The sequence below is a fragment of the Carassius carassius genome, chromosome 17, assembly GCF_963082965.1.
Source record: "Carassius carassius chromosome 17, fCarCar2.1, whole genome shotgun sequence".
NCBI classification, from domain to species: Eukaryota; Metazoa; Chordata; class Actinopteri; order Cypriniformes; family Cyprinidae; genus Carassius; species Carassius carassius.
Window position 1 is genome coordinate 13,971,544 of NC_081771.1, and position 27,987 is coordinate 13,999,530.

Genomic DNA, 27,987 nt, shown 5'->3' on the forward strand with positions numbered 1-27,987 from the left:
TGACAGCCGCGCCGTCATGGAACACGAGTTCAGAACTATACCCAAAAACAGAATCGTCTGACTGGGGTTCAGCGAACTCTTCGCCCAATTGAAACTGAGGCCGAGCTTCTCGAGGTGATCGAGTAAAACGGCCCTGTGGTCCGCGAGCTCCGCTCTTGATCGGGCCAGAACCAGCCAGTCGTCCAAATAATTCAGCACTCGCATGCCTCTGAGTCTGAGAGGAGCGAGCGCTGCATCCATGCACCTCTTAAACGTACGAGGAGCCACGGACAAGCCGAACGGCAGGACTGTAAACTGGTATGCCTGGCCCTTGAAGGCGAATCACAAATATCGCCTGTGGTTTGACGCTATCTGTATTTGAAAATACGCGTCCTTCAGATCTATTGACATGAACCAGTCCCCTCTGCGAATCTGCGCGAGGAGCTTCCTGGTCGTAAGCATTTTGAAACTGCGTTTCATCAATGCCTTGTTCAGCTGTCTTAGATCCAGTATGGGCCTGAGGCCCCCGTCTCTCTTGGGTACCAGAAAGTATCTGCTGTACAGCCCCCCCCCCTCGCTTTGAGCTTGAGACACAGGCTCTACAGCCCCTTTGCTCAACAGTTTTGATATTTCGGCCCGAAGTATGTGTGCTACTTCTGTTTTGACCGTAGTTTCGACGCGCGCTGAAAAGCGCGGAGGGCTTCGAAAAAACTGTAGCGAGTAGCCTCTCTTTATAATGCCTAGCACCCAATCTGAAACCCCTGGAAGCGCTGACCATGCATCTGCATGAATGACTAAGGGCTGGATGCGAAGCTCGCTCTGTTGACTGGGCAACGGCGGCGCTCGGGTGTGCTGCGCATTTGAGGCGGGGAGCGCGCTGATCACAGCGGGCAGATCGCTCCTCCTCGACCCCGTCCCGGCGCTTAACCGACTGGGGGAAGGCTGAGCAGGTCCCGTGGGACTCGATATGTCTGCGAGTAACTGTGGGCTGCATATGTGCACATTTACCACTTTCAACTCGCTGTCTGCCTGTGCAGAGCATACGTGCACAGGCCTCGTTTTTACAGAAGCCACGCGCCGTATGTGACATAGTGTATGTGGGCACTGGGGAGTGGGCACGTTTACTATGCGGCGCGCTCGACCGATCTGTGTCGATCTTATGTGCGCGAGCCCTGTGTGCAGGGCTGTGCTTACATGTAGAGATGGGCACTGAGGAGTGGGCATCGTCACTGCATTTATAGCACCATCGGCCGTGGCCGGACGAGCGTGCACGGGTTTCGTTTTTACAGAAACCACATGACGCGTGTGACATAGTAATTGTGGGCACTGAGGGGTGGGCACGCTTACTATGCAGTGTGCGCGATCGACTTGAGTCGCTTTTATGGGCGCAGGCCCTGTGTGCAGGGCTGTGCTTACATGTGGAGATGGGCACTGAGGAGTGGGCATCGTCACTACATTTATAGCACCATCGGCCGTGGCCGGAACACCAGAAAAAACACTCTTTTCGTGAAACATCTGGGTAGCCGTGATAACGGCTTTTGTGTGCAGGCAAGCGGGCACTAGTGCAGGCTTGCGCATTGCAGAAGACACTGAGGCAGTCACAACGCTTGGAACTGCAACAGCGGCGCGCTTGGGTGAGAGCTCGGCCGCAGCGGAACTCGTACACCGGCGCTTTCCCAGCAGTGCTAGGATGTTTTCGGGGCTTTTGGCTTCACCGCAATCCTCTGCTGCGGCTGCCGCGGCGCGGGGCGACGGCTTGAAGAGCGAGAACGGGGTCCCGAGCTGCGTTGCTGACGCTGTCGCGATGACGCAGTTGGAGGCGGTGGGCGTGACTGAGAGCTCTGTGGGGCCGGTCTAGAGCGGCTAGCTCCAGAACCGGAGCGCTTCGGCAAGAAGTGCTTGAACGCCTGCGAAGCTTTCTGGTCCTCGGCGAATCTCTCCACAAACTCGTTGACAGATGATCCGAAGAGGCCAGCAGGAGTCAGCGGCGCGTCGAGGAACGCAGAGCGCTCAGACTCCTTGATGTCAGAAAGCGTCAGCCACAAATGACTCTCAGCCACCGTAGCGGAAGCCATAACCCGTCCCATGGCCTGTGCAGCGGACTTAGTAGCGCGGAGGGAGAGATCCGAAGCACTCCTCAGATCCGCGAGACAGATCGCTTCAGGTCCCATCTCATCCAGCTTGCGGAGGAGATCGCCCTGGAAAATCTGCAGCATGGCCATGGTGTGTAGCGCAGACGCAGCCTGCCCAGCAGCATAGAAGATCCGTGCGAGCAGCGATGACGTCATGTGGCAGGCTTTGGATGGCAACGCCGCCTTAGTCCGCCGTCCAGCAGAGGGCGGGCAAAGGTGCGCTGCTATAGCCTGTTCCACCAGCGGAAGTGACAGGTAGCCTCTGTTTTTAGCACCGTCCAGTGTGGAGAATGCTGGCGAAACAGATGAACGGATTCTCGCCGAAAATGGAGCGTTCCAAGCTTTTGCCACTTCTTCATGAAGCTCAGGAAGAAAGGGGGCGTGCTTTGAGCTTGAAGAAGAACGCTCATCCGGGAGATGGCTACCATCCAGCCGGGAACGTGAAGGGGGCGCTGGTGCAGACCACTCGAGGCCGAGGCTCGCGCGGCCAGCGCGAGCACTCGCATCAGCTCCTTATCGATATCCCCCCGTCAGCTGGGCCTCTGAGCAGAGGGTGCGAGATCCACGGAGCTCGCCCAACCCTCACTGCCCGAAGCAAGCAGAGAGCACGTGTCCTCTTCCTCTGACGCGGGCCTGAGATCCACTTCCTCGGATGACGCGTCGACAGACAGCGGACGCTGAACATCGGGAAGCGATGCAGGGGAGGCCGGCGAAGCGGAGGGAACCGGCGAGCTCGGCCGAGCTGGAGGCGGTTCCGGTAGGCGCTGCGAGCGACGCTTCTTACGGCGCTGCGGCGCAGCGGATGATGCAGGCTTCGAGAAGAACGCCAGGCGAGTCCTCAGAGTCACCATAGGCAGTAGCTCGCAATGAGGGCAGCCGCCGTCCAGCGAGCGCGAGCGCTGCATGGTCCTCACCCAGACAGGAGATGCAGATGACGTGACGATCTCCTTCGCTGAGCGGGGCTCTGCACGCAGGGCGAACACACACAGGATATATAAAGGATACAAAGGATATAGGCGCCGGACAGCGCAGCAGGAACGGCAGTGGAAGGCGGCGAGGCCAGCAGCTTCAGAATGGCTCGTCCCGCTGATATGCTTCTCAGACGGCGCTTGCTTCCTCCGTGATCCAGCGATGCGTGAGCTTCGCTGAAGAGATGAAAAATCAGGTGAGTCAGCCTTTTCGAGCTCCTTTTATAGGTGGGGCCACACCCGTTTCGGCGGGAAGTGGAAAGAAGGGTGCGAAGCGCCCTTATTGGTCTGATGTTGCATCAGCCTGCGCTCGATAGGCTGTGCAGTTGCCGCAGAACAAGCCAAGGAGCGAACGAGCCGTCTCGCCTATGGCTGTGTACTGCTGCAAATGCGCTTTACAAAAATACAAAATTAAGGATAATTTTTTGCTTCAGTATTTCGTGAAAAGAGACTTTTCCCGTAGTGTCTTAGCTAAGACACAGTACGAGAGAGCTCTCGTAAGAGAACATAGTCAAACCCCTCAGGGCATGTTTGCAGATCATGAAGGGAGAAAGATTACTCAAAGATGTGTCATCTGGCTCTCATTTCAATGTTGTAATCTGAGCCAAAGGCATGGAATTTGGACAGTTTGGAAAAGGATATTCTTCATAGTTGCTATTCGACGATGTTTCATGAAATCTGGATCATTGGCTGGCTGCTGGATATCCAGATCTGGAATAACTGGCAGAAAAAAAAAAACTTTGACCACTTATAGCTAAATTTACAACAACATTTTCACTATGCACCATCAAGAACAGAGCCTTCTGATGAAGCTGTTTGTACCTGTTGGAAATATGTATTTCACAAAGTACAAACAAGGATAGAAATATACCTCGGTTGTTTTTAGAAACGGGTTTCGAGCCATGGTTTGGTTGAAAAGACAAGCGCTAAACATTCTGAAGCCAAGTGGTATAACAGAGTGCCAAAACAGCATTTGGTGATCAGACCATCATTCAGCTAGCTCCCATTTTCGTTCACAGCACATTTACTCTAGAAAATAATGTTTTAAAATTGATGCTACCGTGAAAGAGAAACAGAGAGGAGTAGCATAGGGGTTATAGCTCTAGGGATTCAATTAGAAGGTTGCTGGTTTGGTCACCACAAAGACCAAGCCATGAGCAATCACTGTTGTGGCCTTGAGCAAGGCATTTAAACTCAGGCTGATTCAGAGAGACTGACCTTTTAGTAATTGTACTGTAAAGTCTGTTGGATAAGAATGCCATTTAAATCAATGGATCTCAACTGATTTCACTTCAGGACAACGTTTTATATTGGACATCAAGAGGACAATTAGAGAAAAAAGTCATACAAAAGTTTAAAAAATTACAGAAATGTTGTAACTGAAACTAACTTCTTGGCATAGGTTTCTTCATGGTTTTTGAGGATGAGGGTATGCCATATGACATGCCCATGCTGGCATCTGACTAATCTGACAAATTAATTTGGATACGGAAACTGAAATACTTATGTTTGATTTGACATCTATTAAGAAAATAATTATCAGATGTCATAATGCTGTTAAAGTGTTGTTGCTAGAACTATAATTAATGTAATATTGATCATCTTAATTAGACTCCTTAGTGTAGAACCAGCCTGCATTTATCCTCAGGTTTCAAGGTAAAACCCCATAATAGTGTGAGTCTGAGCTTGACTGACAGCTGAATCCCCAGAATCCGACACAGTGCAGCAAGCATGGAAAATGTACAGCTTCTTAAATCCTCCTGGAGAAGAAAGGAACAAGGCAGGGACGGCAGGGGATAAGGGGCATCCCCAACCTAAGAAATGTTTTATGTGATTCAAATACACTGTCTGTCGTTGAGTCTTAATTAGCCAGAGCTGGAATGCAGCTTGTAATTGCTGAGTAAAGTGAGGCCTAGCCACTTGTCAATTATCCACATGGAACCGAAGAACACAACACTGCCTATTTAATTAGATACTGAAAAAGAGAGAGAGTGAATAAGTTAAGAAGCAAGTGGGAGAGAGAAAGAGAAAAGAAGATGGCAAATCATGGCCACTGAAGAGAAATTATTTTAATAAGAAGACTTTCATGCAATCCTCTATTGGCCTCATTTGCAGTAATGTTTTAACTTATCAGCGGAGATTAAGTTAGGCTATTTGAGTGAGTACGTACATCTCAAGACTTCATGTTTCTAGATCGCCTTTCCTTTGAAAGATAGTTTGTTGTGAACCAAATGTTTAGAATCAACTGTTTTAATTGCACCCTGAAAAATCATTCAATTTGACTGCAATGCCGCATGCATTATATACATTCAATTGGTTGACCTTTTTTTATCCTGCTTTAGCTCACAAATAACCCAACAGACCATGTACTGGTAAGCTATAATGGAAAGTCACTGTTTATTTAGCTATTCACAGCAGATTTAATTCAATATATCTAATCAAATTGCAGTGAAGGAGCAGAAGGAAATCAATCTTATTTGCTGTCTTTGTTACTGTGTAGGGGCAAAATGCACACAAACATGCACACACACAAACCACCTGCAACCCTAAAAGCTCAGCATCTAGTGCTGATTAGGAGTGCTGAAGCCTTGAAAATAAATCAAACCAAACAGAGCCAAAGGCAGCAAAAACTGCTTGAACAGCCAACAAAACAACATCTGTGGGCATTCTCAAGGCATGCCAGCTGGACAAGCAGGGAAAGATTGTTAATATTCCACATACCTGTTATTCATGATCCTCAACATAACCCTGAGATTTCAGGTCTGAGAATGCACAGATTCTATATTTTCACAACAAAACTGATGACAACTTAAGGAATTTAAGACATAAGCAACAGTTTTTTTTTTCATTAACAGGCATTTTGACCAAGATATTCTTTTGATCGTTACAGGCACAGCTGCGCTGCGAGATGCTGGAAACTTTCACAAACCATGTTCGCAAATATATGAGCATTTGAAAGGCGATAGCAGAGCTCCATATATAACAAGCTGGGGGAAAAAGATATTGTGGCCACTAATTAAAAATTAAATCCCACGGCTTGTTAATTTATTTCATTAACATTTTATTACAAGTTATCTACAATTTAACTAAAATGAGAATGCATTTATAAAATGTGGCAATGATTAAGGGAATAAATAAGGGAACTAATACTTAATTTGTGGCCACAATATCTATTTTTCTGCTGGTCGTGCTGGGCTTCACAGTATACAGTAGTATGCAGGAATCAAATTATTAAGTCTGTACAATATTTTTGACATATCTTTTTACAATTAGTTCCAGTACTCAAATTTGATTGGTTGAACAGTGCCAACAAAACTAGGCCTTTTCGAGGTTTTTGTTTGCACATTCCACACAGACTGTCAAGCTACAACTTACAGCAGTAGGTGGCAACAAGTCATTTGCTGTTCCGAAATACCTACTTCCATACTATACAGAAGGGAAAAAAAACAGTACACCAAAAGAATGGTAAGTCTGAATTCATACTATTTGAAAAAATAAAAGTACGCTAAATGTTCCTGGATGGCCTACTACTTCTGCAGAGAATCCTGGGTGCATTCAATATACTCTTTATGTTGATTTTCATGTCTTTCTTTCTTCAGTCGCAATGAAATAACATTTTCTGAGGAAAATATTCAAGAATGTTTCGGACTTCAATGGAGGCCCAATGGGTTTAAGGTCCAAACTGCAGCTTGAAAGTGCTGTACACGATCCCAGCTGAGCAATATAGCAAAAAATTGCTAAATGATTGGTCATTTTCAAAATAAATAAATAAATAAACAAATAATTTATAAACCTTTTAAACACAAATTCTCTTGCATTAGCTCTGTGATGTGCATGCGCGATTACGTTGTTTTACCTTTGTTTGTGTGTTTGTGTATATGTACTGTATATGTGTATGTATATGTCTGCACAGCAGATGATTCTACTTTGACTTCATTTGTAACTATTTTTGAACAGTAACTACTTCATCTGAAATGTAAAATGTTTATTGAGTTGTAATATAAAATCAATATCACACTCACAATAATTTATGTTTATGTCAGAAGTGTGCTCTGATTTCCTCTCTAATGTTCACGATCATCTCCCACACTTTTCTTCCCCAGTAGCTCAACTCTGTTCTGTTCTGGTCCTCTGTTCTTTTCTGCTCCCATCTAATGGGAATACACAGATAGTGAGTGGGCTGTCTGACAGGAAGCAAAAGCTTGCTGCAATTCCCCTCCATCATTAAAGGTTCTAGATCTACACAAATGGCTCTGCAAAGCTTCAATACATCTGGAGGAGGCAGAGAACATACAACATCTGTCTTACTGATTTCTGATTACTGATTACTTACGCACGAAACTAACGCGTTAAGTTACACATTTCAGGAAAAAAGTAATTAGAGTACTCTAACGCGTTACTTTGTAACGCGTTACCCACAACACTGCTTATAACAGAGGGGAGTCAAGTTGAATGCTATGGAAGGCATTTTCTGCCAAATTTAAAAAAATAAATGAAATGATTAAAATTAAAATTAAAACCAGATTGACGATTTCATTACAGAAAACTGTACGCAAAATATGTGACAAAATTGAGAATGAAATTAAATGATTTCATTTTCACGGTGACATACCTGTCAAATTGAAAAATAAAATGCAATTGGTGATTTCACATTTCATTTTCAATACAGTCTCGAGGCAAGACTGCCAATATTAAAATGAAAAGCCAAACGTGAAAAAGAAACTACACATACAGTTTTTACAAAGCTCTTTATCTACGCCCATGCAATAATAGTGACACAATTCAAATTTAAATGTAAATTTTACTTGTCATTTTAATTCCTCTTTTATTTCACTGTTTTCATTTTCGTTTTCATTTTCAAAGACAACCTGCATGCAAATAATTATATGTTAATGAGTGGGTGTGGCTCAATTACGTTGTTACGTGGAGGAGCTATAATGGTGGTTATGGCCAGTATAGCAGCAGAATTAAACCAGCTAGCAAACATTTCAGATGATAATGACTTCATTTTGCTACGAGTTGAATCTATCTTGGATACACTTGGACATTTTGCAGCCGTCACAAACTCAGCAGACAGCAGATTTTCCGGGGAGTCTTGTGGAGGCTCAGGCCGAGGAACTGCAGTGGGTCAGGCTGGTTGTTTCTTCCACGTTCTAATGCTGCAGCAGCTTCCCGCAAAAGCTCACTAACAGATTGGCCATGTCTCGATTACAATATATTCACATTTTAATGTAGTTTCACACATTGTTTCAACCACCATTCAACTCATGCACACGAGACTTCGACGACTGTCTCTAGCGCCGTTACTTGAATAAGACACACCCACTCATTAACATATAATTTGCATGCAGGTTGTCTTTGAAAATGAAAACGAAAATGAAAACAGTGAAATAAAAGAGGAATTAAAATGACAAGTAAAATTTACATTTAAATTTGAATTGTGTCACTATTATTGCATGGCCGTAGATAAAGAGCTTTGTAAAAACTGTATGTGTAGTTTCTTTTTCACGTTTGGCTTTTCATTTTAATATTGGCAGTCTTGCCTCGAGACTGTATTGAAAATGAAATGTGAAATCACCAATTGCATTTTATTTTTCAATTTGACAGGTATGTCACCGTGAAAATGAAATCATTTAATTTCATTCTCAATTTTGTCACATATTTTGCATACAGTTTTCTGTAATGAAATAGTTAATCTGGTTTTAATTTTAATTTTAATCATTTCATTTATTTATTTAAATTTGGCAGAAAATGCCTTCCATAGAATGCAGCTTCCAAAAGACAAAAAATAGCCGATTAAGATTTTATTAATTTTAATACAATCACACCGGTGCGAGTACATTCAGCAAGTCATATAATCAGCTGCTAAATTCAGATCTGTGATCGCTTGCTGGCGCTGAGCCAGAGATAGATGCGTTCTTACAGCGCTGCGCATTATAACAAATCACACATGATTCTTTTGAGCTTATTAAAGCATTGGCCAATCAGAGGTGTTCAGATGAGTCATCGCTAAAATTCCGGTTCTTCCTTCACTCGCTCACTGGCTGAATACCTCTTTCTGGCGAATTCTCTCGTCAGAAACAACAAAGTGCAGATGTGTGTACGAATCTATAATTAAGAAATTGATTTCACTGTGTTAACAGGTTCAGTGATTTTAATGGGAGTTTCTGAGAGTGATTGAAATCTAGACTGTCAGTGAAAATGATCTTTGATAATGTAAATGTTATTTGCTCTCTTTCTGAACAATGAAAGATTAGTAGCAATATTTATATCACATTAACTTTCAATGTTAAATTCACATTTAAAGGCGCAATATGTAATTTTTCTTCTTTAAAAATAGCAGATATCACTATATCTATGTTATATATATTTTTTATTTGTGTACTTGTGTACATTATCCCGACAGTTTCCACGAACTTTCAAATCCGCAGAAAATTATAGATTAATTAGAAGACACGGCACGTTTCTTTATTTCCGTTTTGTCGCCCGTCTATGGCGTCATATAAACTTTGACCCCTCTAGTTTATCTAACTTCCTGCGGAACCGCCAAATACAAAGGTGAACAGAAGAAAAGACGAGACGAAGAAGAAAAAGTAGTAGCTAGCCTTGATCGAGACTATTATATTTTATATTTATATTGTTTATATTCATATTTATACCTCAATTTATTTATTTATTTATTTATTTAGTTTGACAGGGACAATGTACAATAATAAAAACATTCCTGTAAATGTACCAGAATTAGCCAAGGGCTATTTTTCATCCGTAGTCCCTGGACAAGATGTTACAAGTCAACCTAAACAAAATATGATTAAGAATACATAATAGAAATTTTAATAATTACACAATACAATAAAAAAATCTATTTAAACAATTTAAGATCAATTAAAAACAATGCAACAAAATACAAACAATAAGAGGATGTAATAATATTTTAAACAATATTATATCTAATACGCAGATATAAGATTCTAGTGATGACAGATCTGAGTACTGATTAACCAATTCTTCAATTGAGCCCTAAATAAAGCATAAGTGTCTAGATCTCTTATAGTTGTTGGAATAGTGTTCCATTCTTGTGCAGCTTTAACAGACTTTTAATCAATAATTTAGTTATGGATCATGATTATGCTTTGCCAGCACGTTCTGTGAAACGCAAACGTACGGGTGAAATACATGACCTGAGAAGGTTTTGGGACAAGAGAAGAAACAAGACACGGGTAAATATTGGAGTTGCATTTCCAAGATAGAGAGAGCTTCGTGACAAGCTGAAACTACAGAGAGATGCTTGCATTCTAATAAACAGGTATGCATCCATTCAGCTTACTAACGTTATATCTATCCGTATATTTTGTGAAACGAGGATGTCTTGTGTAAAACGCAGACGGACTAGCTCTCATGTAGAGCATAATGTAAATCTACATGTGTTCTATATCTAGCTGGATAAAGTAGCTTCAAATGCAGTTCACTATCTTGTTCGATATCATAGTATAAACGTAATTATAATTATTAACAAAAGGCAACCGTGTTTTTTTAAACATATATTACTACTAGCTAGATGGAATATTGATTTGATAGGGGTCTGATAATTCATATATCTTTCCGTTCGAAAATACGTGATTGTCAAAACACTAAGGCTGGTGACACACTGGCTGCGTGCCAGAAGCGTGGCGCGCTGCTGCTGCTGTAGGTGACAAAGAGGGAGACCACTGACAGACCGGGTCTTGTCTTCATGACAACAATATCTATACTTCATGTTGAGCATAAATATAAAGCCTACTGATAAAGGACACCGTCAACAGTATTGACGGCAAAATCGACTATGTTTGACAGGTGCAATATTTGAAAATCGATAATTATTTATTTATTTTTTAAATTACATTTATATCTGAATTTATGTCAACCTATAGACTTTCAAACATCAAAATGTCATGAATTAATATGTATTTGTGTACAATATTACATATAAACATATTTTCCTATTATATTTTGCCTGGAAATGCTTCCAACACGCGCGCGTGTGGCGTGAAAAATAGGCGTCGGTTCTATTTCTAGCATGCACGCGTTTTCCCCTGAGACACGCGTCTCACGCAGGCAGTTTGCAAGCTCTAACCTATTAACATGGGAGTCAAATTAAAAACTGACACGCCACGCAGCTGAGACGCTTGCACCACGCATTCAATGTGTCGCCGGCCTCAGTTAAAATGAGTGAGGAATGTGGGGAGCGACAGAGCGCATGTTCCAATTAACAACAACTCCCATGAGCCTACGCTCTTTCCCGACGTCATCAAAGTACATCTTATGTTATTATTTTGATTGAGTGACCTCTGGTGGCCAAAAATCCCATACTGTACGTTTAATATAAAGTCAGTCGTATTAAAAATATGTTATGGCATGACACCTATATCTGTTACTTAAGTAAACAGACAGGGTTTTATAATAAATTACATAAATTGGAGTAAAGTCTGATGAAATATATACATTTATACACACACACACATATATTACATACATTTTATCTATATAATTTATCTATCTAAATAAAAATAGGCTCAGTATATATGACCCAAAGTAACTAGTAACTAACTACTTGAGTAGATTTTTTATCCGATACTCTTTTACTCTTACTCAAGTAACTATTCAAGACTAGTACTTTTACTTTTACTTGAGTAAATATTTCTAGAAGTACTTTTACTTTTACTTGAGTACAGTTTTTGGGTACTCTACCCAACTCTGGAAACAACATATGCATTCCAATGCCATTTTTTCCCATTATATTATATTATATTATATTATATTATATTATATTATATTATATTATATTATATTATATTATATTATATTATATTATATTATATTATATTATATTATATTATATTATATTATATTATATTATATTATAGACAGATTCTTACTATTAACTAGTTGCTTATTAACATGCATATTAGTGGCATAATGGCTGATTACTAATACTTATAAAGCACATATTAATGCTTTATTCTGCATGACCAAATTTTAGATGCCTCAATCCTACCCATACCAATTTAACAACTACCTCATTAACTATTAATAAGCAGCAAATTATAAGTTTACTGAGGCAAGTCATAGTTAATATTTAGTTAATAGTGAGAATTGGTCCCCAAACTAGTGTGTGACTACTTGTATTATATTATATTATATTATATTATATTATATTATATTATATTATATTATATTATATTATATTATATTATATTATATTATATTATATTATATTATATTATATTATATTATATTATATTATAGTTTTTATTGATTATTATTATAAAATAAGACATGATGTAATCATTTATATTATATATTTATGTACAATATATTATTACTTGTACCAATTAACATGTTAACCTGACTATTTTAATAACGAATGCATTTTGACAAAGATGCACACATTTAAATTATTACTTCCCGTTTCAAAAGATAGAAATAATGGCCTTAGTTTACCTTTCAACCATAACATTATTTGGTTGGGCAAATGAGTGAAAACAACTAACCAGAAGAGAATGTGCGAGAGGAGAGAAAGAGAGCTTTCATTATGGATTTGAAGAAAATGTCAATAAATTATTCAGTCATACCCTGTTTGCAACGCTACAAGCAGACGAGTCCGAGATTCTCATTAGTACTGGATTACAGAGTGAGAAGCAATACACTAAGCTGAGAGGAAGAAACAGAGACAGTAAATGTCTAACCATTCAGAAACGCAATGCATTTCAAAGGTGTTTTCTCAGAGGTGCAGACAGAAAACACTGAAGTGAAGGGGGAAGGGATGGACGGATACAGGCAGGGAGATGACAGAGAGCGGCTGGCGACAGAGAGGAGGGGGGTTATTGAGCTCCAGCAAGTGACAGCCAGCTCTGTCTGTATGGATCATTCACATCCCACGGGATCCACAACAGCAGACACATACATATGACCAGATTCCTACAGAGATAAAACCGATGCCCCATACTGATAATCATCTACAAATGCCAAACATGTTCTAAGCTGTAAGAGTACAACACATGGTGAGAGCCAGACTAATCCACATTTTATACAAATATTAATCACCCAGTGGCTCACCTGTTTTTGCAATCACTTTCAAAATGCACGCACACACAAATCAAAACAAATGCACAATAGTCTCATTAGATCCTGCCTTCCTTCCTTCTTCCAGGAGGCTCCAGAAAAACAGCCCTACTTCAGTGCATCAGGAAGCTCTCCACACTATGTACTCAAAGAATTACATTAAGCAAGGTCTTATGCACACATTCACACACACAGACAAATAATGGAGAGGAGATGAGCTGGCTATATGCCTGAGAGGAAAAACGAGCTCGGCAGTTATTCCTGCACTGCAGTAATAGCAGCAACAGAGCCATTTAAAAACCCAGCGACACAGTCCAAGCATACATGTATTGCACAGATTCATACATGCACGAGAAAAGACATAGAGCGCTATGACAGGCTGAGATTCTCACCTGCACTAACGTGCTACATGCCTCCTAGAGCGTATGAGAGTGTGTGCATCATCGTGAGAGATGGGAAACGATAGAGGGACAGAAAAAAGGAAAAAAAGACAGATAGGGAGAGGGAGAGGGAGAAACAGAGACAACCCCAGAGTGACAGACGGGGGGAAGGAATTCCTCTTACCTAGCATGTGCTGTGAATGCTGCTCCCTCCCGTCTACCAAAAACATGCAACCCTCCCTTCCTTTCTTTGAACTTCAACCTGATAATGCAAGAGGGGGGAAAGGGGGAAGACAGATTTCATTGCATTGTGAAAAAGGGATAGAGAAAAAAATAAAATAAAAAATATTTATTTGACAATTTTCTTTTAAAGGTTTTTAAAGTATCTTATGTTCACAAATGCTGCATTTATTTGATAAAAATATTTGTGAAATAATTTTGAAATATTTTAACATTTGAAATAACTGTTTTCTATTCTAATATATTTTAAAGTCTAAATTATTCCTGAATTTTCAGCAGCCATTATTCCAGTCTTCAGTGTCATGTGATCATTCAGAAATCATTCTATTATGCTGATTTATTTCTCAATTAACATTTATTATTATTATCAATGTTGAAAACATGTGTGCTGCTTTATATTTTTGTGGAAACCATGATATATATTTTTGCATTTATTTAAAAAAAGAAAAGGCTTACTGACCCCAAACTTCATTTTCATTTAAAATAAAAAGCTTTGACTTCGAGTAAAGCAGAAATAAGAAAGGCAACAATTGTTTTCAATAACCATATCTTGAATTAAATGTGGCGTTTTTTGAAATTTTTTCTTGTTTTAAGCACAAGACTAGTTCACCCAAAAATTTAAATTCTGTCATTAATTACTCATCATTGCTGTCTATGGGGGGTCAGATAGCTCTCAGATTCCATCAAAAATATCTTAATCTGGGTTCCGAAGATTACGAATGTTACGAATGTCTTGCAGGTTTGAAACAACATAAGGGTGAGTAATTAATGACAGGATTAATTTTGGGGTGAACATACCCTTTAATGTATGCTTAAGTTTTTAATTTGCTGAAAGGATATTAAAAATAAACTTAATTTAAGACATATCATCCGTTTACTAAAATGGTGAATTAAACATATCTTGTTAAAGATGTTCAGATATAATACTGGAAAACAAAACAATGGAAAGCAATACGTATACTGATAAAGAAAATGAGTTTTACAGTGCATAGATACTGGAAAGACAGTTTATTTGGCTTTTGTGAGATATTGGTCCTAGAGGAAAAGAAAAATGTGTCAGAAAAAGCAGCAAAGATGTGTGAGAAAGTGAGAAAACAGTCCTCATACTCTTTTGAATGTTCCGTCCACTTCTGCAGTAACTCCCTGTGACCCTCCTTTTGACACAGACCATCTGAGAATTGAACTGACGATGACCGGAGCCTCCAATGAAATTACCCGTGTTGAAGAGGTCTCTTACTTTCTCACCCTCTTCCTCTTGTGTAATTTCCCCCCCTTTTTTTATTGCTGAAGTTAACGTTCCTTCCTCTCTCCCTGTGGCCCCAGGAATATATCAGAATTGTGGGGGAATTGTGGGGGGAGCAGTGTAATCATTAGAACTGGGTGGAGGTTAACTATTAACAATGCTACACCAGATCTCCACCACAACTTATCTTCTCACAACACTTGTGCCTCAGCCAGTGCTGCTGCTCAACTGTTGAGGTACCTGTACTACATGCTACATTAGCATTCAGGGCTCAACAAAAATCATTGTGGGCTTAAAGAAAATTCTAGCATCATTTACTCACCCTCATTCAATCATTCCAATGATGAATGAAAAATAAAAAGCACAATAAAAACACATAAGATTGGTTTCTATGACTTGTGTTATATTTCAGTTCTTTTGAAGCCATATGATAGTTTTGTATGGGAGCAGACTGAAATTTAAGTTGTTGTTCACTGCAAAATTATGACATCTGACCTAGTTCTCTTTAGCATGTCCATGAGAGTTCTGAGATGAGTGGCAATGTCAAGTACTTGAATAAAACATTTATTTGAGTCAGATGTTTTGGTTCTCAAAAATGGTGGTTAAATCATTTACAAATGCAAATGATTTGGTTCTTGGCCTCATCTAGCAGACACAACGATCCAGTTGCAACACTTAAAAGCTCACAGGAAGAAAATATTTTTTAAACAATTAAAGAAGTAATTCACCCCCAAAATGAAAATGTTGTCATCAAATACTCACCCTCATCATTTTTGTCCAGACACTTAAAGAGGTCAAATTTTTCCTTTCTCTTCAGAGCGTTACAAGCTCTTGGTGCATAAAGAAGATTGCAAAGACTAAAGTCTCAAATCCAAAGAGATATTCTTTATAAAAGTTAAGAGTCAACCACTCCTACCTAAAATGGCACGTTCTAATGCCCCCACATTTCTATGTCATGATGCGGTAAGATTTGCATAACGGCGCCTAAATGTTCATGCAAAGAAAGACGGCGTAACTTTTATTCCCGCTGTTGCCGCCATCACCATGTTGTGGAGATGCTGTGTGTTTCGTTGTGAAAACGAAGCTACTTTGTTTGGCCTTCCAAAAAAGGACACAACTAGAAATCAGTGATTAAGTTGTATTTACAACTCTGCTCCAGAACAGTTCAACCCAAATATTCAGATGTGTGCAGCGCATTTTACGGAGGGTGAGGACTGTTTCCTGTGAAAGTAGGCTACAATGCCGATTTCTTTCTTTCTTTCTTTCTTTCTTTCTTTCTTTCTTTCTTTCTTTCAGACTGTTCTTTCCAGAACAGTCTGGCGCTTCTGACTCACAGCTTATTAGTACGTTTTCATATTTAAAGAATTTGCCACTGATGATTCAAATGTGTTTTGAGCAGTGTAGAGTGGAGCTTGTAGTTTGTTGTTTCTCTGATCGGAAATGCAGACATGGTTTTATATTTGCACAGTGCGATATGCAATGCAACACGTAAAAAGAGTCATTATAATCAGTTATTATGTCACCGCTGGATGCAACAAATGCATAATCACAGATTATGACCATATTTCACCTGGTCCAAAGTGAGTCATCGGCCAGTTCCTACTTCAATCGACAGTGGTCTTGCAGACACTAATAAAAGCGAGCATTCAAACATGCATACAAAATACTCACCCATGTATTCTCACTCTCTCTGACGCATCTTTGAGACAGACAAACTCACGTTCACTCTTCCACACACACACAAAATTGATTTTTAGATCTTTTAGGAGAGGCCATGTCTGGCATTTATTCTGTATTGTGAGTTCCAGCTGATCTTTTAAGCAGTTTAATAAAAGTCTGAATCTTTGCTCCTGCTGTTCTTTTGACTGTCTCTTGGCTGAATTAGAGGAAAACATATTTAAACACACTCCGATCCCCTACATTTTACACACGAGCTGGCTCTCAGGCAAATGCACACAAACATGCACACGCTCATTAGCGTGGTTGTTGGCTGTGGGTCTACAGGAAAAGAGAGCGAGAGTGAGCATATAAGCAATCTATATCAGTACTGTTCATAAAATAGGTCACATAAATACACCACGCCAAAACAACCATCTTTATCAGCCATAAGAGCCGATGACTTTACACAGCGCAGAGCTGTGTACACACACTTGAGAAACTTATGGCCCTATTTATTATTTCAAGGTCCTGTAAACCTGCAGGATATCATATCAGCCCTAACATATGTCAGACTCACATATTTGCACATTTTACAGCATATTTTTCTATGTATAGTGTTAACAGTCTCAGACAGCATGCCCACGGACTGCCCAGAGCCTGTTTATTCACTGAATTATGGCTGTGAAATACTCTGGGCTTACTACTTTAGTCAGGCAGAAATTATGAGCACAATCTCTGCTGGCTTTTTTTTGTGTGTTTAATTATTTTCATGTATTTATTTATTTATTTCATCATGTTCTGCTATTCTTAGTCAGTAAGAAATTGAAAGAAATGGCAAGCAGACATTTTTTTTGCCAAATTTGAAGAATGTTTCAATAACAAAAGTCAAATGGGGTCCAATACAACATTGAACCCTATACTGACTTTTATTGTATGTACTGAAAAACATTGAGAAAATGTAATTCTATCTTCTTTTGTGTTCTGCAGAACAAAAAAGGCTTTGGATGATGGTCAGTAAATGATGACAAAACTGTCATTTTTAAGTGAACCAAGCCATTAATACTGCATAATTGCTGTTATCGTAGTATATTTAGTTCCTTTATATATTGTATGAAAATAAAAATAGTGATCTAACAATATCCAGTATAAAGTGGTGAAATCAGAGACATACTGTAAGAGCCAAAATGGAGGCAAAACCTTCACCTCTTGTGCAAATAATATGAATAAAATGCAACAGTAAGCAACAACGGATAGTGATCTAAGCCAAGACAAACATCTTTTCTCTAGGAGAAACGCCAGCCTCCTGCAAAGAAAATTGATGCAGGCTGCACATGTTCCCTGTAAAAACATGAGTTCAGTAAACACTATGTAAATTGTTCTAATACTTTCAGCAGCCCTGAAGCTTTTCAGTACCATATACAGCATAGAAAAAGACTTCTGGTCTAATAAGATTTCATCAGACTAGAATGCTTCTTATTTTCCCAGTATTTATTATTACTATTAATAACCAGATTTTCAGGCAGATGTTTTCAAATTACAGAGTAAATTTAGAGGTACACGTTTGTTGCAGTTCACATTTTCTGTTCGGATTTTGAATTTACAGAAATTTTAATTGTTTTAAAACTCAGTAAATCTCTTATTAGTGGCTGAAAATATTATGAAATTAGCATTTTGTTCTTTAGAATTGAACATGCAAGGGGTGGGGGTTTTTCTGGCTCAGCCCCAGTTCTAAAATGCAAGATGTACTATAAGACTGAGGGTGGGCCGGACGGTGGGTGGGGTGTCATTTCCAGTGGGTGGGGTGCCAACCTCACGATTATTTTAGCTGATAATTTCCATTTAGACATTTATGAGGAAATTGTAATCTACCTTTTATAAACACATAATTACAATGTTTCAGATAAATCAAGTAACCAAAATGATTAAACTGCTCAACTTTCTGTAGAAACTTAAAAATGTGTTAACTACAGTGACAACACACTGAGCCGTGAAAGCCCTCCGTTGGCTTTAACCACAATCCTGTATCAAATTATACTGTCTCCTTAAGGCTTCACTGCACATTGGCATCTGTGTCATGTGGCTCTCTCAAGGCATGAGAGGAACTGATGTTAATGCTCACGCAATGTGAAGTGAGTTATGTGAGCATCGCTGTAGATTAAATTACAAATTATATGGCATTACTCATCATCTGCATTAAACCTCAAAATCCCCCTTGGGTGGAGTGAGGGTGACCAAACTATTAAACAGATCAAATGCTTCCACATCAAAAAAAGCATCAAATGTGTTCTATTTACTGAGGCTCTGGGATATTGCAGGATTGGAAGTAAATACAATTACCTTTTACAAAAGAGTAGTTAATAGTTAATGTCAACAACCAAATATATATATATATATATATATATATATATATATATATATATATATATATATATATATATATATATATATATATATATATATATATATATATATATATATATATATATATATATATATATATATATATATATATGCTACAGTGTTTCTATGTTTTAAAATCTTTCATATATCAAAGTCATAAAGGGGACAAACTGCCTACAAGCCATTAAATTATGGACATAGTTGCAAGTATGTTCTAGTACACCCCCCCAAAAAATTCAAGAAATTATAGAAGAGCATAACAGGATACATCATTTACAAAAATAATTTATACATCATTTTGAAAAGTGTTTCATTTTAGTTGGATGTCTTTCTAACGTGTTTTAAATGTTAGTACTTACTACTCAGATGTTTCGGAGAACATTCAATAGTGATGTCTCCATAATGTTTGCAAAATAATCAAATGACAAAATCACACATATTTCGCATGATAAAATGTGAAACACATGATAAATGAAAACAATACTTGTTCTTAAATCAGTTCAAAATATCAAACATGTTTGATATCCTCCGATTGAATGGAATCACAGTCTGATGCAAAAAACATTTGAGTCTGACCATCTACGCAATTTTCTAGGAAATCTGTTGACTCAAATCTGCAGACTGGCTCTGATGTTCGGCAACTGTGTGGAATCATTCAAACTGTGAATCGCGGGAAAAGTCATGTACTGTATTTCAGCCTTAAAAACATATTTTGGTTTGCTGGGATGCCCCTTAAATGAGAGCTATAACAATCTCAAGATTGTCAAGGGAGGAAAAAAAAGGAACTCTAGCACACGACTAACACAGACTAACAGAAAAAAAGAGAATAAAAGGCAGAAAGATATGAACTAGAAAAACCATGAACAACTCACACAATAATCAAGCTATTGAGAAAAGAGAAGGACAGACATTGCTTCTAGTGAAATGGATTTAGATGGAGAGAGAAAGTCAGCTAAAAGTTGTTTACTTCTCAGGTATTATCACGGATGAAGAGGGGAGCAAGCAAAAAGGTAAAAATGTGCTTGTGGAATGGCAGGAGCTGAGGGAGATGTGGAGGGCAGAGTGTGTGATAAAGTGAGCTTTGAACATGTTTCCTGGGGAAGAGTGCAGTGTGAGAAAGACTGATAAGAACCTCAAGCTGTTTGTGTTCAAACTGCCATATCTGGACCAGACCAGTATACAGACTAATGGAAACGTCTGAGAAAGAGAGAGAGACCACAACTATAAAAATGTGTGGCCCTGTTAAAAGTATCTTGCATAGATTTAGTCATAAGTAATTGGCACGGAAAAGAGGCAGTCAGTTACATAGAAATGTGGCTTGGTTACGATTTATGAAAAAACATGTTCCACTGCTCTGCATGATACCTCACTAAAGGCAAAAGAAGTAAAATGAATTATTTTACACAATACGAATACACTGACTTACGCAAACATGTTTGTCAATGCATTTGAAAGTCGAGACAGACCATGCTGTTAAAAATATTACATTAATAAAATAATTGGTCAACCCAACAGATAGAGCTCCCCAAATTCATGACACTGGATAAGCCAATGTTACTGTTATGGGCTGGTCGGGATGTTAAAAATTAGCAATGTTTTGATGGTGCCTCAGACTTTACTTTTCTCATTAATTTTGCATGGTCTTTGAAACTCATACTAAAATGTCCACGCTTGGGAAGACAAAAGAGCTGGGAATTAGAATCCAGTCTGGGGTCACCATGGGCTTAGGAGGCACATGAAGCGATGGGTATTGATTATGATGGGTAGGGGATGTAGGAGGGAGGGGCAAGCATCTACAACATACCCCTACCCATCCCCATTTATAATGATGATGCCATTATAGGTTATATTATAGGTGATGCCATTCTGTAGCATATCATTTTACCATTAGTCTATACAAACAGATGAGACCACAGTAAGAAAGCACTGAGGGATGAATGACTTAAATCAAACTGTGCCCACTGACAGCAGTGTTTATTTCCATACACTGCCTGGCTTGTTTTTGCACCTGACACACTATAGTAGTGTGACACACTAAATGCAAATCAAGTAAAAGCAAAATCAAGGCCACTGCATGCAATTTGCAGTCTGCTGTCAAGCTTACTTTACACAGAAAAAAAAATACAAAAAATAAAATAATGTATTTATATATATATATATATATATATATATATATATATATATATATATATATATATATATATATATATATATATATATATATATATATATATATATATATATATAACAGACTGATTATATAAACGCAGATATGAATAAATTTGACTAGGGATTCATAAAGTAGCATTTACTGCCGCTCTGTGAAATTTCACAGACAAAATCCAGTCAATCAATAAGAATCTGCACAGCTGAATGGTTCACATGAGTGACGCGACATGTGACCCATACTCGGAATTAGTGCTCTGCATTTAACCCATCCTAAGTTCACACATGCACAGCAGTGAATACACACACACCATGAACACACACGCGGAGCAGTGGGCAGCCATTTATGCTGCGGCACCCGGGGAGCAGTTGGGGGTTTGGTGCCTTGCTCAAGGGCACCTAAGTCGTGGTATTGAAGGTGAGAGAGTACATTCACTCCCCCCCTCCTACAATTCCTGCCGGTACGGGACTCGAACCCACAACCTTTGGATTACGAGTCCGACTCTCTAACCATTCATTTTCGCTCATGGTCCTACATGTCATTCACATTACTTCACATTCACAATTGTTTTGCCTAATGTGACCATCTTAAGATGCAGGTTTTTGCACAAATATTGTGCAGTTGTTTATACAATTCACTACTGTGTTTGACTGAAGAAGAGAGAAGGCAAAAGAGAAAGATAGAAAGAAAACAGACTCTCTCATAATCTCCTAAATGGACAGGCTCTGTTTTGTGTGTACAAGGCACATTCTGGAACTCTACAGATCTGCTGCTGGGGGCTGTTTGTGCTCTGCTGCTGAGGATGTGGCCAAATTGCTCCCACTATCAATAATCATGAGTTTCCCGGCCAGGCATGTGTGTGGGGCTCTCAGCACAAAGCCTGAGAATATGTTCAATGCATTAACCCTATTTTTACTCCATTCTTTCTGTTTTGTTTTTTGTTTTTTTTTACATGTATGGTTTATTGTTCTTTTGCTGATGATTATTATACTGTGCATTTTAATTAAAACCTAAATAAAACATAGCCTTTATAATAGAAACATCAAATTCCAATTAAAATGTTTTAGGCGAAAAGCAGTAAAATTGCAGTATTTGCAGTTATTCTTGGTATAGTTTTTTACTAATTTTTTTTTGTGATAAATTAGTAAATGTGCATGGCTTTTAGTTAATAGAGACTGAACACAAATGGGTTCCACTTTCTTTTGTGTGAATAAGATTTACATTAGAGATATCCATCTCAAAACAATATCTGCCAAATCACTGAATGAATTAATCTTGAACAGTAACAAAATATTATGTTTAGAGCTATTTAATGGATCCCACATGGGTAAACAGACATGTGTTTTTATTGCATTTATTTATTCAGACAAAAAAAGATATACAGGCTGATGGGTTGCAGATTGCTCAGAATAAACAGAAACCATCTATAGTCCTCTAATCATGTCTTAGAAAGACAGAAAAACAAATAGACAAAATGATGAGAGGTCGAGAAATCCTGGCAATGTATTCAAAAACAAATTTAAAAAACATATGACCAGATAAGAGTTTCTTGCCTTACAGAATGAATGGGCAGCAGCAGTCTATGCAGAATATACTTTACATGCATGCTATGTCTGTCCTCCATTGATTTTCATTCATGTCATGAAGGTGAGAACAGGGATAATTTGAAGTATTTTTTTATTTTATTTTATTTTTTATTTTATTTTTTCATAATTGAGACATATTAAGTCAGAATTAAAAGATTTAAACTCATAATTGTGAGACAAAAACTAAAAAGAAAAAAATTTATTGCAGGACATTAACTTGCTATTCTCTAGACCAGGGGTTGGCAACCTACGGCACGCGTGCCAACAGTGGCACGCAGAGGGATAATCGCTGGCACGCAAGCAATAAGGAAAACTGTATAATGACGTACAGTTTGATGTAATAACTTCTCATAGTCACACAGCCTGTTAGGAGCTACAAATACTATTAAAGTGTGAGAATTAACTTGCATGGATGCACGTGCAAACACTGCACATACTAGGTGCTTCAGATCAAAGCCTCGGTTTAACAGCACTCGTCAATGTCAAAATCACTGAGATGGCCAATCAGATCAAAGTAGGCGGGGTTTACTGTTCACAGAAGCAGAGCGCGAAGCGTCAGTTTAACGTTAAAGAGAGTGAGGTAAGATGAAGCTGCAAATCAATTAACATTAGTCAACTTTTAATAATACGTTTTACCATAGAAATGTTAAATGACCTAAAGCTATATCCAGTGATGAAAAATTTTCTGAAATATGGCCATTTTGAGAGAAAGAAAGTGGGGGGGGGGGGGTAAATTGTCTCTCTCTGCAGACAATGAAGCGATTTTGCCCCTTTGTTGTTGAGAAATATAATGTAGCGATTCAGTATCGATTAATAAAAGTAGCGTGACAACACTCATAGGTTTATGAGCTTCTGAATGCTACTTTTTGCACAGCACGATCTCAGATCTCTGTGTGCGAGTGGTGTGTGTTGTGTGTGTGTCTGTGTGTGCACGTTCATCAATTAAAGCAGTGCATTAACGTTGATTAAACGTTAAAAAAACTTTTTTTATCGTATAATAAAAAATTGTGTATGTACCGTTTAAATACAGAATTATATCGGGGTGTGGGGGGGGGGGCTGTGCACACTTGGCACAGTGGTTAACCATAAAAATAAAAAATGGCACGTCATGCCGAAAAGGTTGCTGATCCCTGCTCTAGACCAAAAAAATGCGAGATGTAAACTCACGGTTCTGTTGTAAAATGTTGGTTCTTTCTTTCTTTCTTTACAAGTAGAATACATGGAGCTATGCACACACACACACACACACACACACACACACACACACATATATATATATATATATATATATATATATATATATATATATATAACAATAATTCTTATGTTAATGTATTTATTTATAAATATAGAATAAGCTGGATAATGAATAATCGGTGGTCATTATTGTAAAGTAAACATTACAATGCAATCCTGACTGTCTGACTGTATCCAGTTTTATTTCTCATATGAAAATATGGCAGGCAGATTTGTATTAGTCTACGAGACACTATGGAGAGATGCTTTGGGCCGCACACACAGGGGTGAGGGTGGGATAATGAACGTGTGTGAGAAATGGGATTGTCACTCTGCTGAGATAAAGATGCTCTCAAGAAATGTGACCTGATGTCAACAGATGAAAAGAGGTGTATGTGTGTGAGGGCAAACTCATATGTTGTTTGGCCCATTTTTCCATCCCTCTGCATGATTTACTTTTTGACAGAATACTGCTGTTTTCCAGTCCATTCCACAATAACTTACTGTCACTCTTCCCCTCATTCCCAAGATATGTTTCCCTGTGCTCTATCTGCTCCTCTCAAACCCTTACAGTCTCTCCATTACATTCAAAGTGGGAATACTAACTGAAATAACAGTTAAAGGGACAGTTCACTCAAGAATGAAAATTCTGTCATCTTTTACTCACATGCATAGTTAAAGGGATAGTTCACCCCAAAAAAGGATATTATGAGAAATGCCTCAGTGTTCATTTTGTGTTAGTTAGTTAGTTAGTTAGTTAGTTAGTTAGTTAGTTAGTTAGTTAGTTAGTAAGTTAGTTAGTTAGTTGATGCACATTCTTTTAAACATTGATAGCTAGAGACAGACTGCTGCTTATGGGATTTGGTGAAAGAAATGTGAGTAGAGAATGGCCCCTGAACTGTTGTCATTGCATCATCCTACCTTTCACCAATAGAAACATGAACTTATACATACACACTCACAGAGAGAGAGAGAGAGAGAGAGAGACAAACAAGCAGCTGCAAACAAGCAAGAATGCTCATATAGAAATGCGATGACAGACAAGTGAAGCCCAGGTCCGCTAGGTCTCATAAGATGTACCAACATGTATCTCTAAGCCCTGGGCACTAAGAAAAGTGCCAATACAAAAAGTACAACACAAATATACAAACATACAGACTTTTGCAAAAATGCTGACAGATAAGGTTGCACACACTCATAAAAAAATTAATATTTGTCAGAAATGTCATATTGTATTTTTGAAATGCTTCATTCAGCACTTTGATGGCAGTTTTGAAAAATACAGCAGTCCAAAAGTATGCCTACAGGAGGCAAAACATTGATTCGGTTAAGAGCTTTCCGTATATGCTCTGCTCCGTATAGGCAGTTTCATCGATTATGAACTTTTTATATGACTTACTACTTGCTACTTTTCAGACTTGCAAATTTGCTGTCAACAGAATCAATCTCAAAACGCTGCATGCTCTCTTGTGAGCCTCTCGCAATTATGAGAGAGAAAGAGTGAAAGAGAAAGTGAATTGATTTTCCCCTCTTTGCAAGTGGGAGTCATTTATCTCTTTTTGGTAGCTCTTGGATGTCAGTGGACATTTGCACTGCTAGTGGTGCAGTACATAAAGGATTGAAGTGTCTGATAAAAGCTTACACATGAATTTTTACCAATAGCTATTAAAACTATATGTACCAGATATAGGATGTTGTAACACAACTAATAAAATTCCTAACAAAACATGCATTAGATGTGAATGTTTTAATGCTTAAAATGGAAGATTGTGTCGCTCAGATTAGATACAGTAGTGGGGGTGGTTACACAGCTTTTTACCTTCTAGCATTGTGGGAGAACCGTGTTACATTTCAGTGGGCAGTACACAATACCTCTCGGGGGACCTAAAATGTTTTAATGGCTAGAGATCCAGCTTAATGTTTTCTTCTTTTGCAGAGAGATTTTTCTAATAAACCAGAAAAGCTTTTCTTGCCTACAGATGTTGGTTAAAGTTTTCAAGTTAATTAACGCATATAGCTTTTTTAGCAAAAATATTGCTCACGTTCTTGTGAAAGTGAACATGGCTTTTTATATATTAATATGCTTCTAGACACGTTTTAATGTTACTTCTTGAAAAATGAGGCCTGGCATTTCTACACATTTCTACAAAGCTGGAACCGTAACTTTCCCTCTTTGACCCACAGCTCACAGGCTTTGGCTTCCTCCTCTTCCAGCAGACAAGCAGCAATGTGTTGTTCTTTGATCTGCCTACTACATCTCTTTCATTTTTTCTTTCCCTCTTTTTTTCCCCGTCTTGGCTATCCTCATTTTTCCAAAGGCTAGAAGCTTCCAGAAGGGAATCTCTCAGATCAGAGGCATGAGAATATTTAAGAAGTAACAGCTTAGAAAAACAGATCAAGTTTTTAAAGGAATCTTCTCCCACACCTGGCACCATTTCACTTAAAACTTGAACTTGAAGTGCTCTCTGTTATCAGTAAATGGCATGTGCGGTATATCTGGAAATGTGATAACATACTTGCTGGATAATTCCCACATTGGACATGTCTGAGGAAAATACTTGATCCGTCCTCTCATAACTCCTGATGATAGATAAAAAAGAAAGCAGGAGGAAGAAGAAGAAGAAAAAGAAAAGCCATATGAAATGCAAAACTTCTCCAGCTTAAGAGGAAATAACACAGTACAGTATGAGTTCCCAAGGTCACATTCATGTAGTGTGGCCCGTCTCTAAGGAACTGTGGACAAGGCTCCTATTCCATTTCCGCTGATGGTGAAACATCTGATCATTACGTCTCCGAAGGACAAAATAAAACCACTGAAGACAACGCAAGCCAACACTGAACTGTGTTTTAAAAGACTGTAAGGATACAGCTGCACAGCAGATTTATGTAAAAATGCATATTCAATGAACATACAAGCACTCTGAAGAAATCAAATTTGAAAACACAGAAAACAAACAAAACAATGACTGAGATCTAGTTATGGTCTTCCTGCAGTGATTATATACTCAAAAATATGACAAAACATAAAATCATGAAATATTTTAACACTTAAATAAGGAGGACTGTGGTTCAGATTAATCATGGCAATAAAATATTTAGGGTAACTTTTTTTTTTTTTCAAAATGAGAGGTGCTATTCTCAGCCACAGAGAAAAGCCTAGATGTTAACATGCTGTAAACTATAAATGTTTCATGCACTGGCATTGTCAGCTATTTTCTAGTTGACACTGTTTTAACCAGTGGGTTCAAGCCATGGGAAGCTGCTTGTTTCTAATTTCACAATTACACCTTGCTTAAAATAGAAACTATCATCATGTTCCTAAACTGTAACACTGCCCTTTTTCTGAACTTAAGGGGAAATTCAAGAGTCATAAGGAGGTCAGAGGTCTGAAGTGTATATTTTAGGTTAGGCCTACTGAATTTACCTTAACATGAATAAATTAACAAGATGGCTTACTAAATCAGCAATAATATTTAATAATTATTGATCAGTTTTTCTGACTAATGCACAAACAAAGAGGAGATGGGTATTTGGCTTCTTTTTTTAATGAATGGCTGCCATTTTACTATTTACAATTTCTTCCTTTCATTTCTTATTCTCATTCTCGCTTGTATAAACAAAACAGATGAATTCTATCATTAACATAGAACACAAAAGTGGTTGGAAAATTATTCTGTCTATTTATTCTCAAACACAGGCATAAAAGCATCTGCTATTTGTGGTCAGGGGTTCAGTTAGCGGTCATCTGCAACAGGAAGCATCTGGCACACTGAGGATCTTTCAAATTGAAAAGTTTAATACCTTTTCAAAAGGCCAAAGCAGAGCTAGAGGCAATGCAGCACGTTGCATCTATTTCTTTACTTCATCACTCTGTCTTTCACTCGCTCTGAAATCCA

At 38.5% G+C, this 27,987-nt stretch overlaps 1 protein-coding gene across 4 annotated transcripts in view; it reads right to left on the bottom strand.

The window, feature by feature from the left end:
• The window catches only part of kank4 (KN motif and ankyrin repeat domains 4), a 53,824-nt gene that overhangs the window by 17,295 nt on the left and 8,542 nt on the right, over positions 1 to 27,987 (bottom strand). The window contains exon 2 of one of the 4 annotated variants that reach the window (XM_059570973.1): positions 13,745 to 13,822. The exons of 1 other annotated variant lie outside the window; for it this stretch is intronic. The gene's annotated coding sequence lies outside the window, so the exon portion shown is untranslated. Of the gene's footprint in view, positions 1 to 3,638; positions 3,923 to 7,101; positions 7,214 to 13,744; positions 13,823 to 27,987 lie in introns of those variants that run through there. 2 more of the 4 variants (XM_059570975.1, XM_059570974.1) reach the window with 2 other exon arrangements.